Genomic DNA, 18,322 nt, shown 5'->3' on the forward strand with positions numbered 1-18,322 from the left:
ACATCACCTCCAGTTAAGCACCAACCAAAAATAAGGTTTATATTAATTAAATCCTGAAAAACAGTTTTTTTAGAGGGGGAGAATCTGACTCACAGAAGAAAAAATAACTTGCAGGCATTCCATGGGGCTCACAGACACTGCAAGTGCCTAACCAGTGGCTCATTCTCATACTGAGTGGGAAGAGTGTTTCATTTGTGGTTAATGCAGCTCTATGCAACCCCTCCCAGACATAGGATTTTCACTGAGGAGACTTGGGGGGAGTGTTCTGCCCTCTCTGAAGACACTTTCCAACAGCTGGGGGTGAGAGCCGGTGCCCAGGCTGCCTTCCCTGGTCTTTGGAGACTCTGGGAGTGGACTTGAGGGCAGGGGCTCCCTCTATTTCTCCACAGGTGCAGTGAGCTTCTCTTCCTCCTTCCTACAACTGCGGGGGTTTGACTTTTGTTCTTTTGGGGGTTGCAGTGGGGAAGAAGGTGGCTCTTCACTCATTCTCTGACAAATCTCCACGTAACTGGGCTTTTGCAATTCTGTGGCAGCTCCATGCACCTGCTCTGATTTGCACGCAGTTGTAGTAAGGACAGGGGGAGTCTGTCCACACTGTGGGTTTCCTTCTGCTATTCTACCACCTTGGGATCCTCAGGTAAATGGGCTGGGGGGGATCATTCATATGTTGCTGATACAGCACAAGAAGCCAGCAGTGAGGGCTCTCTGGGGACCACTACAGGAATAGCGTTCCTACTTGTATCTGCATGGAGGCTCCTTTCCTTTGATAATCCTATTACCAAGCTAGATGGCCTGTTTTCAAACAAGTCCTGTCATCAAATTGCCTGCAGCTCCAGGTAATGGGGGGAAGTTGGACAGCCCCAGTTCAAAGTTTGTGATGGAGGCTTTGGTCATGTTGGAGACTGAGTTTGGCTGCTTGTAAACTTCTCCTCCTTTTTCTTCCTATAGCAAAGGAATTTTTCCTGCTTCTGGGAGGATACTGTCTGAGTGAAGTCAGAGGAGAGGCTGCAGGCTTGAAGGTTGGAGACGTGAACCCATGTATAAATCCAGTATTTGGAAATAGAGTTACCAAGGGTGGATTGAAATAGCTACGCATTGTTGACAATGTCTGGGGGCAGTCAGGCCGTACAGAGGAAACTGTTGTTGGGGACTGTATAGTGGAGGTAAATAAATGATGTGTAACACTGCTGTGTATAAAGGTTCATGTCGAGAGACCTAAATCCATTCTTTGGCAAAAATGGGTTTATAGCTATTGCCTTTCTTTTAGCTGCACCTTAATTGGTTTTCCTTGAAAAGTTTTGACTTTTTGCAGGTATTTGTAAGCCTGTTGTGCATCAGCTTCTGCTTCAAATGTAATAAATCAATTATCACTATGGGCAAATTCACAGTTTATAAATTTCAGTAAATTATTTCCTTTAAATAGTGCTTCTACTTCTTCCACAGGGGTAGATTCAGATATTTCTCACAATATTACTATGCAACGATTTTGATTTGGCCTTACTTTTTCTCCCTTCTCACCCACCTGGACTAAAGGTAAAGATCTTAGCACTTCAACAATCGAATCCACACTAGTACTGAGTTTCTTGATATAGTCAAGGGTAGCTACCATTGTAATTAGAGCATACTAATCACTATCCATCTGTGATGTAAGATACATGGCACTAGCAAGAGTCTCCCTAGATAAACAGAATTCCAATTTTTTAAGTACTTCTTGAGAGTCTTCCTGGCTTTCTGGTTGAGACTCATTTCCTCCTGTTTCACTATTTTCAGGTAGAGATTCGTATTCTGCATGATCCAGAGCCAAAGCGTTCGTGTCTGTTTTGACTCAGGTAAATCTGGTAATGCTGCATTCTCATGACTTTTGTCACCATCACCATTGACATCCAATCCCTGTGGGCTGCAGTCTGCACCATGGCCAACTGTCTCCTCCCATGCAGCACTCAAACCGACAGCTGCACTACTTACTTCCAAATGTAACGTGAGTCCTCCACACTTTTGCATTAGGGTTTAGCTCTGAAACATTAGTTGTTGGTACCTGACTCAAAGCTGGGATGGAACTTGTTTGAGAAGTAGTTTGAGATAAAGGACCATTCATCAGATGAGAGCTGTCCTTGCCCTCTTGGCCTCGCTGTGCCTGCAGTTCAGCCACAACTTTAGCGTCCTGACCAGAAGTCATGGGTTCCACTGGGAGAAGTTTAATGTAAACTTCAGGATGCTGCCCGCGCCACCTGCCCCACCCCACTGGCCTCCGGGTGGCTCCTTGCTGCAGCCCCAGTGCCTGGTGACCCCACAACATGCAGGGAGAGCTGAGGAGGGAGACTAGGAAGAGGCGGCACTGCAGGGCCAGGCTGGATGTAGGGAGGAAGGGCCAGCATGGGCCGGTGCAGCGGCAAAAGCGGATTCTTCCCCTTTGGGACCGAAAATGTCTCCACCTCGAGACTCCGGATCCCCAACACTGCTTCCCTTCGCATGAGAACACACCTAAATACATCCTTAAAAGGTTGTGTGTGAATCAATCTGGCAGAAATTCACTAAGTACCAAGTTGATCGCATCCATCATAGAGCGGATGGGAGACAGCAGAGCCCAGCGTCGAACCATGGTGCTTCTGATGAGAATACAGGGCCCACATTTTCTCAGAAAGGATCACTGGAGGGGCCCAGCTTGAGGTGGGTCAGAGGCAAAAGTGCTAAAAGTATAATAACTGGGCATTCTCAATGAATGGGACTCACTCATGGTATTTCTGTAAGTTTGAAATAATTTCAAAATTAACTACTCTTAAAATGACCAAATTATAAGATGGCAATATCCATATCATGTTAGTAAAGCAGGGACAGCATCAAATACTATAAAGGCTAAACCTTACCCAATTCCTATTAGGCCGAAGTTGTAAAACTTGTCCCCTTCTAAGCATCTACATGTGTGGAGACTGCACAAAAAAATAGAATAATATTCACAATACATTTCATTTTGTGAATATATTTGTGATAATTTGTAAACAGCTTGATCTTTCTATTTTAAAGGTTTTGAAAACCCTGTTGCTCTTTAAAAATAATTATTTTATTTTTGTACTTGAAAAGTAGAGATGGGGTGTATCTCAAATCTGTCGGTTCACTCCCCAACTTTATGCCACAACTGGGGCAGGACCAAGCCCAAACCAGCAAACTGAAACACAATCCGGGTCTCTACAAGGGTGGCATGGACTCAACTCCTTTAACCCTCATCACCGTCTCTCAGAATGCACACCAACATGAAGCTGGAATCAGAAGCAGAGCTGGGACTTTTCCCAGGCTCTCTGACATGGGATACAGGCATCCCAAGCAGTGGTCACACCACTATGTCAAATGGCCACTCCTTCATTTTTAATTTAGTTTTGATTTGGGAATCAGAGAGACTGAGAAAGACAAGCAGCAGAAATCACTCATCTGTTGGCTTACTACACAATGCCCACCACAATCAGGACTGAGTTAGATGAAAGACAGGAGCCAGGAGCTTCATCCAGGTCTTCTGTATGGTTGACAGAAATGCTTGGGACATTATCCACTGCTTTCTCAGACAAACTAGCAAGAATCTAGATTGGAAGAGGAGTTGCCAGGACTCAAACCTGCACTCCAGTATGAGATGCCAATGTCAGAAGAGCAGCTTAACCTATTGAATCACGTGCTAGTCCCTGCATCAATTCAAAACAGTGCACTCACCCTACCCTGTATATATTCAAAGAATGCAAAGCTGGACATCCCCTCCCTTTCCTTATTATAAAAGCCTCAGTCCTGCACCACCTCAGAAGAACCTTGGTTCACTTTAAACTGAATCTGTCTCCCAATTTGCAATACTATTCTGCATCTGAAAAACATCTCTCTGATTTTTTTTAATCTCATTTATGACCTTTTGCTTTATATAATCCAGGACTCTCTTGTCTTGTCTCCTTGCCTACTGGCAGATTTTGGAAAGTGTTTTATAATATGTATTTTCACTACCTCAGGTGAATACCTGAGGGTTAAAATGTTAGATAAGTGAATGCTACATTTTTTTCCTAAAAACTCTTCGTTGAATTATAATCCATATGTCTTAATACTCATGAAGCAGATGTTCTTCAGAATCACATCCTCTACAGCTTTCCCTCAGATGTCTCAAGCAGGGCCTGAACTTCCTTGGTGGCATCCATAATCATATCCTTGAATGTGACTAACTCCGAAAATATGGACATCCTTGCTCAGCCAAGGCCATCTGTACCAGTGTCTAGGAGAGAAGGTCATAACTGTACCAAAGGGGTGGCTCTATGGATAGAAAATTTAAACCATGGTTGGGATTACCCTCAAGTATTTCCCTGTGCTGGCCTTCCACATGTCTTTCCCACATAATCACTGGGATATGTACACAATCTGAACAGTCAGTGATTTCAATATATGGGGGTGTCACAGCTATGCTGTGAAATAACCTGTAGATGTCTGAGTAAAGTGGGAAATTATACATGATTATAAATTTTTGAACTTAAGAATACAAAACTATTTCCTTATCAGTTTCAAATGCATCTCCTAACTCATTATGTGGCAGCGAAACATGAATTAATTCTGACATATCAACTATGACCATGAGTGAACTATTCTCTGATATGAACCTTGGGTTCCTCCACAAAATGACTGAACATTGGAAGAGCTAAAGTATACAGTGTTGCTTATGTAGCAAATAATAAATGGGATTTATGTCTGTTTGTGTTAAGGTGGAGAGGATGATGAAACAGTGACCAGCACTATTCAGATTGAACAGTAGAAATACAAAACCTGGGGTTCAGCAGGTGCAGCTCTTTCACCTCTATCTCCGTCGTGTTCACTGTCACAAATAAGAAGCAGTTCCGGACAGGCTTGGATTCCTGAATTGCTGCATTATGATGGTCTTAGCCTGATTTCTTTTGTGGTAAGGACTCACTTCTCTCTTCTCCGGGGTTTCCAATCATCAGTCATCATTTTCCTTCTATCTGTTACTATTATTATTTACTTATTTGAGAGGCAGAGTTTTAGACAGAGAGAAGAGAGAGGGGGCTCTTCCATAATCTGGTCCATTACCCAAATGGCCACAATGGCCAGAGCTGGGCCAATCCCAAGCCAGGAGCCAGGATCTCTTCTGGGTTTCTCATGTGAGTGCAGGGGCCCATGCACCTGAGCCATCTTCCATTGCTTTTACAGGCCATTATCATGGAGCTGGATTAGAAGTGGAGCATGGCCGGCGCCGCGGCTCACAAGGCTAATCCTCCACCTTGCAGCGCTGGCACACCGGGTTCTAGTCCCGGACGGGGCACCAGTTCTGTCCCAGTTGCCCCTCTTCCAGGCCAGCTCTCTGCTGTGGCCAGGGAGTGCAGTGGAGGATGGCCCCAGTCCTTGGGCCCTGCACCCCATGGGAGACCAGGAAAAGCACCTGGCTCCTGCCATCAGATCAGCGTGGTGCGCCAGCCACAGTGCACCAGCCGTGGTGGCCATTGGAGGGTGAACCAACGGCAAAGGAAGACCTTTCTCTCTGTCTCTCTCACTGTCCACTCTGCCTGTCAAAAAAAAAAGAAGTGGAGCAACCAGGAGACCAACCAGTGCCCATATGAGTACCACAGGAGGAGGATTAGCTTCCTATGGCACAGTGCCAGTCCCATTTCCTTGTCTCTAAATGCAGTCTATCTGCTAAATGGGAAACAAAATATTTTCAATTTAATGTCATCTCAACAGTCATCCGAAAAATTGTCATGTAACGTTATTTTTTATTGTTACATGCATTTTAAATCTACAGCTAGGGGGCCAGCATTGTGGCATAGTGGGTAAAGAAACTGCCTGTGACACCATCATCCCTTACGGGTGCTGGTTCAAGACCTAGCTGCTCCAATTCCAATTCATCTCCCTGCTAATATGCCCAGAAATACAGTGGAGGATGGTCCATGTGCTTGGGCCCCTGTACCCATGTGAGGGATCTGAAAGAAACTCCTGACTCCTGGTTCCAGCCAGAGCATTGTGGCCATCTGAGGCATGAAACAGTGGAAAGAAGATCTCTTGCTCGCTCTCTCTCTCTCTCTCTCACTCTCTTTTTTTCCTCTGTGTAACTCTGACTTTCAAATAAATAATGCTTTTTAAAAAATCTTAAATCCACAGATAAAAGTAAATAAAATTACTCTTCATATATTATATGTATTTTAAAAATATGGATAAGAGGAACAGGCAGGTCTAGTAGTTAGATGCCTGAATCCTACACTACAGTGCATAAGTTTGATATCTTCATCCAGAGCCATACTCCAGTTTCCTGTTACTGCAGACCCTGGAAAGCAATGGTGATGGTTCAACTAACTGGGTTCCTGTCACCCATTTGGGAAACCTATATAGAGTTCTTGACACCACCTTAAGTATTGGCACAATCTTGACCAATGTAGATATTTGGGGAGTGAACCAGTGACAGGGAGCTTTAAGCCTAAGAGTCAATTTTATTCTGCAGCCAATCTTTTACAACTACTTTGATACACAGAAATCTCTTCAAAATCAGACCATCCCTGAAATCTTCAGTTTTCATGCTCACACGCTGATGCTTAGATGTTCCAATATCTAATTTGGTCACAGTAGTCTGGATAACCAAGGTTACATGTTGGGGTGTGCAAATGAAAGGAAAAACAGGACATGGGGTCTCTTCCTCCAGAAAGTGTGCACAGACTAACTAACCAGGTGTGGTTTCTTTACTGATAAGGATTACAACAGCCTATTGTAAAGCACATGCATGTGTTCATAGAACTAAGGATTCTCTGAAACACATTTAGCAAGATATATTAGGTAAACATTGTGAGAGTCCTGAATCCACACTGGTCTGAGGTGTCTCCCCCATTCTTTCTTGGCATCAGAAAGCAAAAGCACAGAGGTGCTGTGCTTATGGAAAGCCTCTTCTTTCCCACAAATCAGGCCTGAGAGACTTTCTGTGCCTCACTGTTCCCACAACTGCCCCTAGTTATAAATCAGGCAGACATCCTGTGCCTCCTGGTATCAGGTATCTTCTCCAGCTGCTCCAGCCCACATCCTACATCCCACATCCATTTGTTTGGCTGCTCCAATCCATCTCCACCTATCTCCCACCTCCCTTGGTACAAGTTCCCTATGAAACCCCAGCCCTACACCTAAGCTCAGAGTGCCTCTCCCTCTGAGTATACTCCTGGCAGTTCTTCACCCTAAAACTTTTTCTTTGCTCAGCATGGTCTTGGTTGTAGTTCCCAGTCATGGTTGCAAACCCTAACAAGCATGTCTGAGAAAGCAGCTGCATGTTCTTGTGAAGTCTACGTTCTCACAAGGGCTCAATGCTCTTCTTGTTAGAGGTCATAAGCTATCATTAATCAGTACCTGAGGTCACACTCTGTGTACTAGGAAGAAAATGTCTTCACTAAGAGTGCTCTGGCAGAAATCTTGTTCTCCACAGTCACACTTTATCATCTTCACAAACCTGCCTGGAAACAACCAGGTTGACCAGATCTGAGTCCACTGTGTGTGTGAATGAAAGTGACTTTTTGCTTCATATCTAATGCTGTTCCTCTATTTTGGATTGCATATATGTTTGTGGGCTTATGCTTTGATTCATAGTAATTGCTCATGTTATGGAATTGATTTGCACTGAATACAAACTGCAAATAAAATAACTGAAATGTTGAAAGAGAAAAAAGGAATTTATCCAAATGTTCCTATACATCCAATAAATTTTTTAAGTTTAAATTTGTGAACACAAATGAATAACTCCATCTTGCTCTTCTATCCAACCCTCTCATTTCCCCCTCACTCAATGTTGTTCAACCTCTCCCAGTCCCTCTAACACTGACGGTGCTCCCTGCAGGAGTGTCTGTCTCCCCACTGCACTATGAGCTTCTGCCTTCACTCAGCTCTATCTCCTGTGTGCACCACTCACTTAAATTCACTTCGATCATTCCAATGGTTAATGAGGGAATTATTTCCTTAGCAATTCCATGACATAGAAGAGAAAAATCACAGTCTTTCATGTTTTTTCTCTGTAGGAAAATTCTTCATGGAGAAAGAAATGTTAATGTAAATGTTGGAAAGATATTATTGATCATCCTCTGGCCTGATACACTTGGACAAAGGTCCTACAAAAATAAAACTAGAACTATATTTATTGGATGCATTTCAAAGTCTCAGGCCAAGATGAGAGGCTGCCCATTTTCTTACAAAGGAGGATCCATTCATAGACTGAACTGCAGTTGCATCATCATAAACTCAGCAGAGACTGGTGTATATCCCTGTATTCTCACCCAAAGAGAGTGTGATAACTAAGGAGACCAAACTGGAGAGAGAAAGGAGACATCATTGCAGTCTTCCCAACATTCCTAGATAGCACCAGTCATGAATCTCCACTCTTTTGGGAATAGCCTGCCACCAGCCCTACTCACAAGCACCTGAAGAGTGACATATGACCAACAGAGGGAGCCCTTTTCTTATCCAGGGTCATGTAGAAGAGGGCTTGAGTACTGTATCGAACAAGGGCAGGTGTCATTCTAAGGTAAGTGACATATACATGTGTCTACACACACACACCAGATCTCTAGGATTTTTTTAATCTAAAAATTCCATTTCCGCTGAATAGCATACCCTTCTTACCATTTATAACCACTTTTCTACTTTCTGTTTCTAGTATTCTATTTTACTTATTTTAAAGGTTTATATTATTTATTTGAAAGACAGAGTTACAGAGAGTGGTAGAGCCAGAGACAGAGGTCTTTCATCCACTGGTTCACTCCCCAAAACACCGAGATAACCAGAGCTGAGCCAATCTGAAGCCAGGAGCCAGGAGTTTCTTCCAGGCTTCCCACTCGGATGCAGGGGCCCAAGGTCTTGGGCCATCCTCTCCTGCTTTCCCAGGCCATAACAGAGTTCTGGATCAGAAGTGGAGCAGCCAGGACTAGAACCAGCACCATATGGGATGCTGGCACTGTAAGCAGGAGCTTAAACCCACTACCCCACAGTGCCAGTCCCTCTGACTACCTTATTTATTTCATATGATTAGAATATTGCAGTATTTTTCCTTTGGGGACTGATACTTGTGGCTAATTTCATTTAGTAAAATATATTCAAGGTTCATCCATGTCACAGGATTTCCTTTTCTTCTGTGCCTGCGTAACTTTTCACTGTGAGTACAGGCCACACTAGAAATCTTGGCTACAGTGAATTATGCTGTGGTGAATAATATTTATACTTTGCTTACATTGAACTTTCAATATTTTAGATGTATACTCAGAAGTGAGAGTATCAGATCATATAAAAATTCCATTTTTAATTTAATTAAGAGACACTGTTTTCTGTGGTGGTTGTGCCATTTTACGTTACCACAAACAACACACATGTGGCTGAAAATCTTTGTATCTTCACCAACACAATTGGGTATTCCATTTTTTTAAAGAATAGGAGCAGGAGATCTTATTGGCCATTTCCAGGCCATGGTTATGAAGATCTCTTTGCATGTGCACTCAAAGTGATTCAGCATTGGGCTCATTGTCAGTGTGGTGCAATTGCTCCTCACCCAGGGAGAAGTATACGACTCTGTTAAGTACATTTTCAACTTTGTGCAATGGTTCTTTTTTTTTAAAAAAAGATTTATTTATTTATTTGAAAGTATGAGTTACACAGAGAAAGGAGAAGCAGAGGGAGAGAGAGGTCTTCCATCAAATGGTTCACTCCCCAATTGGCCCCAGTGGCTGGAGCTGCACTGATCCAAAGCCATGAGCCAGGAGCTTCTTCCAAGTCTCCCATGTGGGTGCAGGGGCCCAAGGACTTTGGCCATCTTCTACTGGTTTCCCAGGCCATAGCAGAGAGCTGGATGGGAAGTGGAGCAGCCAGGACTTGAGCCAGCATCCATATGGAATGCCAGCACTTCAGGCCAGGGTGTTCACCCACTGTGCTACAGTGCTGGCCCCTGTGCAATGGTTCTAACAGTAGGTCTGGTGGTATCACAACCCCATCTGGCTATCAATACTGTTTCTGTTCCAGGTAACTTTCTGTTAGTAAGGCCAAACACAGATTTCTGTCTGAACATTCTCTAGCTTAGGATTCACATAAAAGATGAGCACCATCACATCATTCTTCTTCCCATTCTGTCTGCCATGACCTAGAGTGTAGACCTATCAGGCTGACCCATATTTTAACTCTTCCAATAAATTGTTCCTATACAGGACAGAACACCCTACATGAGGCTCCCATAAAACAGACACAAAAGGGGAAGTAGTGTTGCAATGCCCAAGTGGGATCAAAGTGGTGACCTTGCCTAGAGTTTCCTTCTTTGGGACAACCCATGTCACCATGGGGTCCTTCTTGCCCAAATGTCCGAGGTATCAATAGTGAGAGCTGAGCCAATATCTGCAGGATTTCTTGAGTCTGGGCACCTGGAAAGTCAGGATAGAGCAGAACAGATGACTTTCTCCAGTGGGTCTTCAGCAAAGAAAGCTTGACACAATGAGTTCCAGGTTCTATTGTTGACTTTCATCAAGAAATTGATTTAATTTCTTGGGATCCACTTTCATAGGGTTCCTCAGCAGAAAAGACCTCGCCAAAGTCTCATCCTCCTTCTGACTCATGCCATGTCCATAATCACATAGCTGAATCCAAAAACCCCAGGGAGTGCTGGGTACAATCAGGACCCAGCTTTGCACAGACAGAACTGAGTTCCAACATGGTTCCCTCTAAATGCTCAGTTATGTGACCCTGGAAATTCACTGTACCTCCTAAAGACTCTGTAGCCTGGGCAATGGCAAGTAGAATGGCAGTTACTGGGAGTTAGGGAGAGTGGAATTATAGGAAATTTTCATTCATTGGGTAGAGTTTCAGTCTCATAAGGAAAAACAGTTCTAAATATTGGTCACACAGCAATGTGCTTATCCTCCACATTGCTCAACAAACACAGCAATGTGCTTATACTCAACACTACTCAACATACACTTAGAAATGCTTAAATGATAAAATTCATCAGCTATATTTTGTTTTGTCAGTACCACACTAACAGTACATTTAAAAAGTGATCAAATAGGGGCTGGAGCTATGGCACAGCTCCAGCCAGTGATGCCTACATCCTATATGGATGCCGGTTTGAGTCTTGGGTGCTCCACTTTCCATCCAACTCTTCACTAGTGTGCCTGGGAAAGCAGTGGGAAATGTCTCAAGTACTTGGCCCCGGCACACACATGGGGTACCTGGAAGAATCCCCTGCCTCTTGGCTTCAGATTGGCCCAACTCAGGCCATTGTGGCCATTTTGAGAGTGAACCAGTGGATGGAAGATCTCTCTGTCTCTACCTCTCTAAATTTGTGTTTGAAATAAACAAAACAAATCTTTAAAACAAAAAAGAACTCTTGATGTAAAAAAGGCAAATACACATCTCATAAAAGTTAACATGTTATGCTTTCTCAGAAGTGCTGTTAATACTTACTAATTTTGTACAATCTCTTATATTTGCCCATTTCCACAATAACATTTCTGATTCCATTTTGATGAGCTGCTATGTTGATTTTTTTTATAGGAATCAGCAGATGCCATCTTCTCTCACTAAGGACACTGATGACAGAGTGCAGAAGCCATGTTCAATGTGAGTGAGGCCTGGATCCCCTCCCTCCTGGCTGTGTTTGAGGGAAACATAATTTGGTCACCCCTGGCATCTTACACTAGGTGGAAGCAGGTGTGCCTTGTTATGAACATAGAGACCATTTGTTCACAGCCAGGGCTAAATCCTGGGGCCTGTGCATTCCCTCATAAGATGTGCACACCTGAGCCCCAACTCCTCATGCACCAACACTGCCACAGCAGGAAGAACAAGCATGACCCTTGCCCCTGCAGCAGGAGCTAGTTCTATCCTCACTTACCACTTGCACTGACAGGTGGGATGGATCACTCCCTGAAGAAGTCCTGGCATGATGCTCTCAGTAGAAGACATGGATTTGTGCCAGGGAAAAGCATCAGAGCTTGAGGATCATGCAAGCCCAACCCCATTTCTGCATAACAAAATATTTCTTCTGTTGTGTTTCCTTGGAATAGAAGTTTTTATTTTTTTTTCTTTTTATTCATCATTTTCTACATCTTGAAAATTTGTTGATTCTTCTTCAAGGGTCTATGTATATTTTGAATTCCTCATTTTGTTCCCATATTATTCTTGATATTGAGTTGTTCACCTGTGTACTTTCCTAGGTTGAACAACATGTATACTCAACCACAGAGCACTACAATATGTAAAGCAAATGTTGACAGCTCTGAAGGGATAAACAGCAATGGAACAAACAGAAGAGGCCAATACTCCACTTTCAAAATAAAAGAGAATATCTAGGTGGGAAATTAATAGAGAGTGGTAGATTTGAACACTGTAAATCAACTTTTCCTAACAGTTACACAGAGAGCATTCTACCCGACAGCAGCAGAACATGTATTCTTCTCAACAGCTGTCAAAAATTCTCCAGGTGGGGCCGGCGCCGCGGCTCACTAGGCTAATTCTCCGCCTAGCGGCGCCAGCACACCGAGTTCTAGTCCTGGTCAGGGCACCGGATTCTGTCCCGGTTGCCCCTCTTCCAGGCCAGCTCTCTGCTGTGGCCAGGGAGTGCAGTGGAGGACGGCTCAGGTGCTTGGGCCCTGCACCCCATGGGAGACCAGGAAAAACACCTGGCTCCTGGCTCCTGCCATCGGATCAGTGCGGTGCACTGGCTGCGGCGGCCATTGGAGGGTGAACCAACGGCAAAGGAAGACCTTTCTCTCTGTCTCTCTCTCTCACTGTCCACTCTGCATGTCAAAAAAAAAAAAAAAATTCTCCAGGTGGGATCATCTAATTCAGAAAAAAATATGTCAACAATTTTTAGAAAATTGAAGTCATACCACTGTCTTTCATACCCCCAATAGAATAAAAATAGGAATCTATTTGAGGAAAACTGGAAAATTCACACATACGTGGATCTCAATCCACACTGTCAAACAGCCATTGGCTTGAAGAAGAAATGAAAAAGAAAATAAAAAATATTTCCGTGAGTACATTTTGAGTTTTTTTTAAAGATTATTTATTTGAAAGGCAGAGTTACACAGAGAAAGAAGGAGAGGCAGAGAGTCAGGTCTTCCATCTGCTGGTCATTCTCCAGATGGCCACAATGGCCGGAGCTGAGCCAATCCTGAGCCAGGAGCCAGGAGCTTCTTCCAGATTTCCCACATGGGTGCAGGGGTCCAAGAACTTGTGCCCACTTCTGCTGCTTTCTCAGGCCACAGTAGAGAGCTAGATCAGAAGTGGAGCAGTCGGGACTTGAACCGGTACCCATATGGAAAGCTAGCAGCGGTGGTGGCTTTACCCACTACACCACAGCACCAGCCCCTATTTTGAGTTTTGAGCTGGGATCCATATCAACAATCACAATCCTCAAGTCCAGGCTTGGGTACAAAGAGAAACCAGGTGGATGTGGAAGGTCACCAGTAGAAAAGCTCTTTGAACACTGAGAACCATGGGGATCTTTAAACAGAGCAGACAGAAGTCTTCTTACTGCCCACAACAAATTCAGGAGACCAGGATTCTGATGTTTATGACCAAGTTCAAAGGCAGACTGCAAAGTCATATATATTTTATATAAAATATAAACATTCCATAGTCTGCTGAGCTTTATTTTATAAATGGATTGATTATACATGAGCTCTCCCATAACACTTAGTAAATAGCTCAATTTGCTCATTCAGCATATATTCTTTCATATCAGGCACTAGACACTATTCTAAGTATATGGGATGGAGCAGCAAAAACACACAATCAGGAAGGATGCTTTTTAATAGGTCACAGACTAGATATGAGAAAATGAATGAAAATTCACACTGATGCCATAATAAGTGCTATAAAAACATAAGTGTGCGATATAAAAAAGCTGCTTTGAGCACTCCGACAAAATCAATCCATTTCCTCCTAAAGTGTAGTGTCCTCAAATGTTTGATCATGATGGGAGATTTTATTTTGCTGAAAGGCAGAGTAACAGGGAAGGAGATTCACATACATGAAGGAGGAGTGCAGAGAGAGAGAGACTTCCATTCACTGGTTCCCTCCCCTAAATGGCTGAAACCGTTGGGCCTGGGCCAGACTGAAGCTAGCAGTCAGGAACCCCATCTGAGTATTTCATGTGGGTGGCAAGGAGTCAAGTAATTGAGCCATTATCTGCTAATTCCTAGGCACAGATTTAGAGGATTGGATCAGAAAGAACACAACTAGGATTCAAGTTGGCATTCTGATAGGAGATGCAGGCATCATAAGTGATAGTTTAATGTGCTGTACCACAATGCTAGTCCCAGCAACTGAGTTTTATGTATGTTCATATTCTTGATGATTATTTCTTATTCCATTTTTGCATTGGAACCTGTGAACTAAACTGCAGTAGAAGGCAGAGAAACGTTTATTTTCCTGAGAACAAATGTAGGTTTCACTCAGACTTGTTCCTGGAGAATATTTAACACATCTCAGGTTGTTTCTTTGGTTGACTTTTCTTCTAGATGTTCCAGTGTCTCAGGGTCTTTCACATATTAGTCTCCTTGTACTCCCCTCTCTGGATTGTCTGTTCCAAGGGCTCTTGTTTCCTCACATATTAACATCCTCCCACTGTCTCTAACTCTCCTCATTGTGTAAATGAGGGCATAGGCTTTTGGCTTGGTGCAGGAAAAGTGCCACACATGCCACCTTAGCAGCCTCCATATGATATCACTTATCACTTCCAGCTTTTGCATGACATGGGTAAGCTCCAGTGCCACAAAACAGCCCAACATGGACTGACCCAACAGAAAAGCCCACAGACAAGTCACACACCATTCAGCTGAGATGCGCAGATTTGTGGATCAAGAATCTAAGTATATTGCAAACCCTCAGCAGTTATGTCACTGTTGCATCCCAGAATCCTAACAGAAAGATAAGACTAAGGGAGGTGTGTGGGGAGCAACTCGGACTAGACTAAGTTACTGGAATTAAGACTTATTCTATGCATCTGCTCTCCCACAATATGGCGCTGGGAGAGGAGGCAACAGCTTCTACCCAGCTGCCTCTCACCAACTTGACAAGCTGCAGGAGCTGCTCCTGATTGGAGGAGAGCAGCGTACTCGGCGTGTGGGCAGCCGAGTTAGGATTGGCGGAGGAGGACTATAAAGGAGGAGAGAGACGGCATGCACCAGGAACATCTAAGGGGAACACCTGTGCAGCCCCCGAGAGAGCCGGCCGGCGGTGTGCCACTCCCCCGCGGAAGTGGGGAATGTGGCAGGGGGAACCGCCCTTCCACGGAGGTGGAAGGGTCAGTAGCCAACCCGGGAAGAACCAGCAGCAAACCCGGGGAGGGCCGAGCAGATGAAAGAACAGCGCAGGGTCCTGTGTCACTCCTCCACGAAGACGGGGAGCGACATAATGGTGCCGTGACTCAGATATGAAGCCTAGGCAGGGTTTGGTGTCGTTCCTCCAGGAAGAGGGGGAGCGACATAATGGTGCTGTGACTCAGATAGGAAACCTAGGAGGGAAGAAACGGGAAGAAGTGGGAAAATATCAGAGAGAGAGACTAGCAAACAGCCTAGGGAAAGCCGGACGAGAAAGGTGCCAGAAGAAGCTATTGAAAGCCTAGGCATAGACTCGGATACGGACTGTGGGAAAGAAGTTAGGATTTAAAGTGAAAGCTAGAAGAAACTTAGACTCAGATACGGACTGCAGGTTGAAAGTGAAAGTGAAACCTATAAGAAACTTAGACTTGGATACGGACTGTGGGGAGAGGCCAGGAGAAATGAGGGAGGAATATTGTTGGAAGAAAACTTAGGGAAACATACGGGGTAGAGAAAAATGTTAGGGAGGATGAAGCCGCGAGTGCAGGCCGAGGCGGAGACGTAAGCCATCTTGGAATTCTTCAAGTCAGCCCGGGGAGCAAGAGGCGAAGATCTGGAACCAGAGGCAGAGACGTGGGCCGCCAGGTTGGAATTCGCCAGGTTAGTCCGGGGAACTTGGATTGAATGCTAGTGGCGGAGACGTAAGCTACGCTGTGTGACTCGCGGAAGCCGCCACGTGCAGAGAGAGCACGGGGCGTGAATAGATAGGGAACGCGGGGCTGGCGCGAGGCCGTGGTGCAGACGCGAAGGGGCGTGGAGACTGCCGAGTGTGTGCGTGAAGCCAAGCCGCGCAGAGCCGGGAGCCCGCCAGCGGGGCGAGGTGCTGGGAAGCCGCGCAGAGCCATGAAGCTGCCGCGGGGCGAGGTGCCGAGAAGCAGCCTCAGGGCGGGCGCCGGGAAGCCGCAGGGATAAGAGAAACAGAAGTTTAGAAGTAAAATGAGAGAAATAGGAATGCCCGGAGATAGAGAAATAGAGAAATAGAAAGGCCTCCCCACAACACAGCAATGAGAGAGCTTGGATTCGGTCTGCCTGATTAGGGCGATAAGCACCAGCAGGCAACTCGACCAGAGTATGAGCTGCAGGTCACCGAAGATAGGCACGAATCAACACCAATAAGCCTCCCCACAATATGGCAATGAGAAGGCTTGGATTCAGTTTGCCTGATAGGGCTTCTAAGCACCTGCAGGCAGAGCAGAGCATGCGCTGCAGGGCACCGAACACAGGCACGCATCAGCGCCTAAAAACCTCCTCACAACATGGCAAAGAGAGGACCCGGATTCGGTTTGCCTGATTGATAGGACTTGTAAGAACCTGTGGGCAACTCTAGCAAGCAGAGCAGAGTGTGTGCCGCGGGACACCGAAGACAGGCACGTATCAACGCCAAAAAATAAAAAGAAAGGGGGATCTGTGGGGAGCAACTCGGACTAGACTAAGTTACTGGAATTAAGACTTATTCTATGCATCTGCTCTCCCACAATATGGCACTGGGAGAGGAGGCAACATCTTCTACCCAGCTGCCTCTCACCAACTTGACAAGCTGCAGGAGCTGCTCCTGATTGGAGGAGAGCAGCGTACTCGGCGTGTGGGCAGCCGAGTTAGGATTGGCGGAGGAGGACTATAAAGGAGGAGAGAGACGGCATGCACCAGGAACATCTAAGGGGAACACCTGTGCAGCCCCCGAGAGAGCCGGCCGGCGGTGTGCCGCTCCCCCGTGGAAGTGGGGAATGTGGCAGGGGGAACCGCCCTTCCACGGAGGTGGAAGGGTCGGTAGCCAACCCGGGAAGAACCAGCAGCAAACCCGGGGAGGGCCAAGCAGACGAAAGAACAGCGCAGGGTCCTATGTCGCTCCTCCACGAAGACGGGGAGCGACAGAGGTGCTTTAATTCAAGCTGTTGAAAGCATGTATCTTTCTTAGACAAATACTAAAATTACAGGAATTTCTACTATCCAGATCTTTATCCTTCACCAACATTCATCAACTTTTCAAAGTTTGGTTTACACTCTAAAATGCTTAACGTCCATTGTAGTGTCATAGTAAATGTTACTATTGTCTGAAATTCTGTGACAGTGGGCATACTTGATGTGAGATTTCTAGTACATCTAGATCTGTATGACAGATTACCATGGTGTCTTTGGAGTGACTGTCTAACTGCTTGTTTCCAAGAAAACAAGCATTCTATGTGACATCCATCATGACCAATAGAAATCTGTGAAAATCAGGGCCAGCACTATGTGCAAATATTAGGCCTCAACCTGCAATGCCAGCATCTTGTATGAGCATTCATTTGAGTCCTTACTGCTCCTCTTCCAATCCAACACCCTATAAATACATGTTGAAAAGCAGTGGAGTCATCACCCAAGTACTTGGGCCCCTACACCCACATGGGAGACCTGAATGGAGTTCCAGGCTCCTGGATTTGTTCTGGTTCAGCCTCAGCTATTGTGGCCATTTGGAGAGTAGACTAATAGATGAAAGATCTCTCTCTCTCTCTTTCAACTATCTATCTTTCTCCTTCTCTGTCACTCAGCCTTCTATATTTTAAAGATCTATTTGTTTCTTTTGAAAGTCAGAGTTGCACAGAGAGAGGAAGAGACAGAGACAGAGGGAGTAATCTTCCATCTGCTTGTTCACTCCCTCCAGATGGCTACAATGGCTGGTGTTGGTTCAGGCTAAAGTCATGAGTCAGGAGATTCTTCCAGTCTCCGTGCAAGTGGCTGGAGCTCAAACAATTGTGCCATCCTCTGTTGCTTTTCCCAGGCCATTAGCAGGGAGCTGGACTAGAAATGGAGCAGCCAGAACATAAACATATAAGATGTCAGCATCACAGGTGCTAACTTTACCCATTACCCCTCAAAGCCAGCCCTCTGCCTTTCAAATAAATAAATAAATCTAGTTTTAAAAAATAAATCTTTGAGTATCTTCCTGGTTGTGTCTGAAATCATCTAGCCAATGCATGCAATGGTGT

General features: G+C 44.9%; 1 pseudogene; it reads right to left on the reverse strand.

The window, feature by feature from the left end:
* Nucleotides 1–238: 238 nt before the first annotated feature.
* LOC138843366 (la-related protein 4B pseudogene) lies at nucleotides 239–2,220 on the reverse strand (annotated as a pseudogene).
* Nucleotides 2,221–18,322: the final 16,102 nt, after the last annotated feature.

Source organism: Oryctolagus cuniculus, chromosome 8 (assembly GCF_051225735.1).
Source record: "Oryctolagus cuniculus isolate XC-2025 breed Fujian yellow rabbit chromosome 8, ASM5122573v1, whole genome shotgun sequence".
Taxonomy (NCBI): Eukaryota; Metazoa; Chordata; class Mammalia; order Lagomorpha; family Leporidae; genus Oryctolagus; species Oryctolagus cuniculus.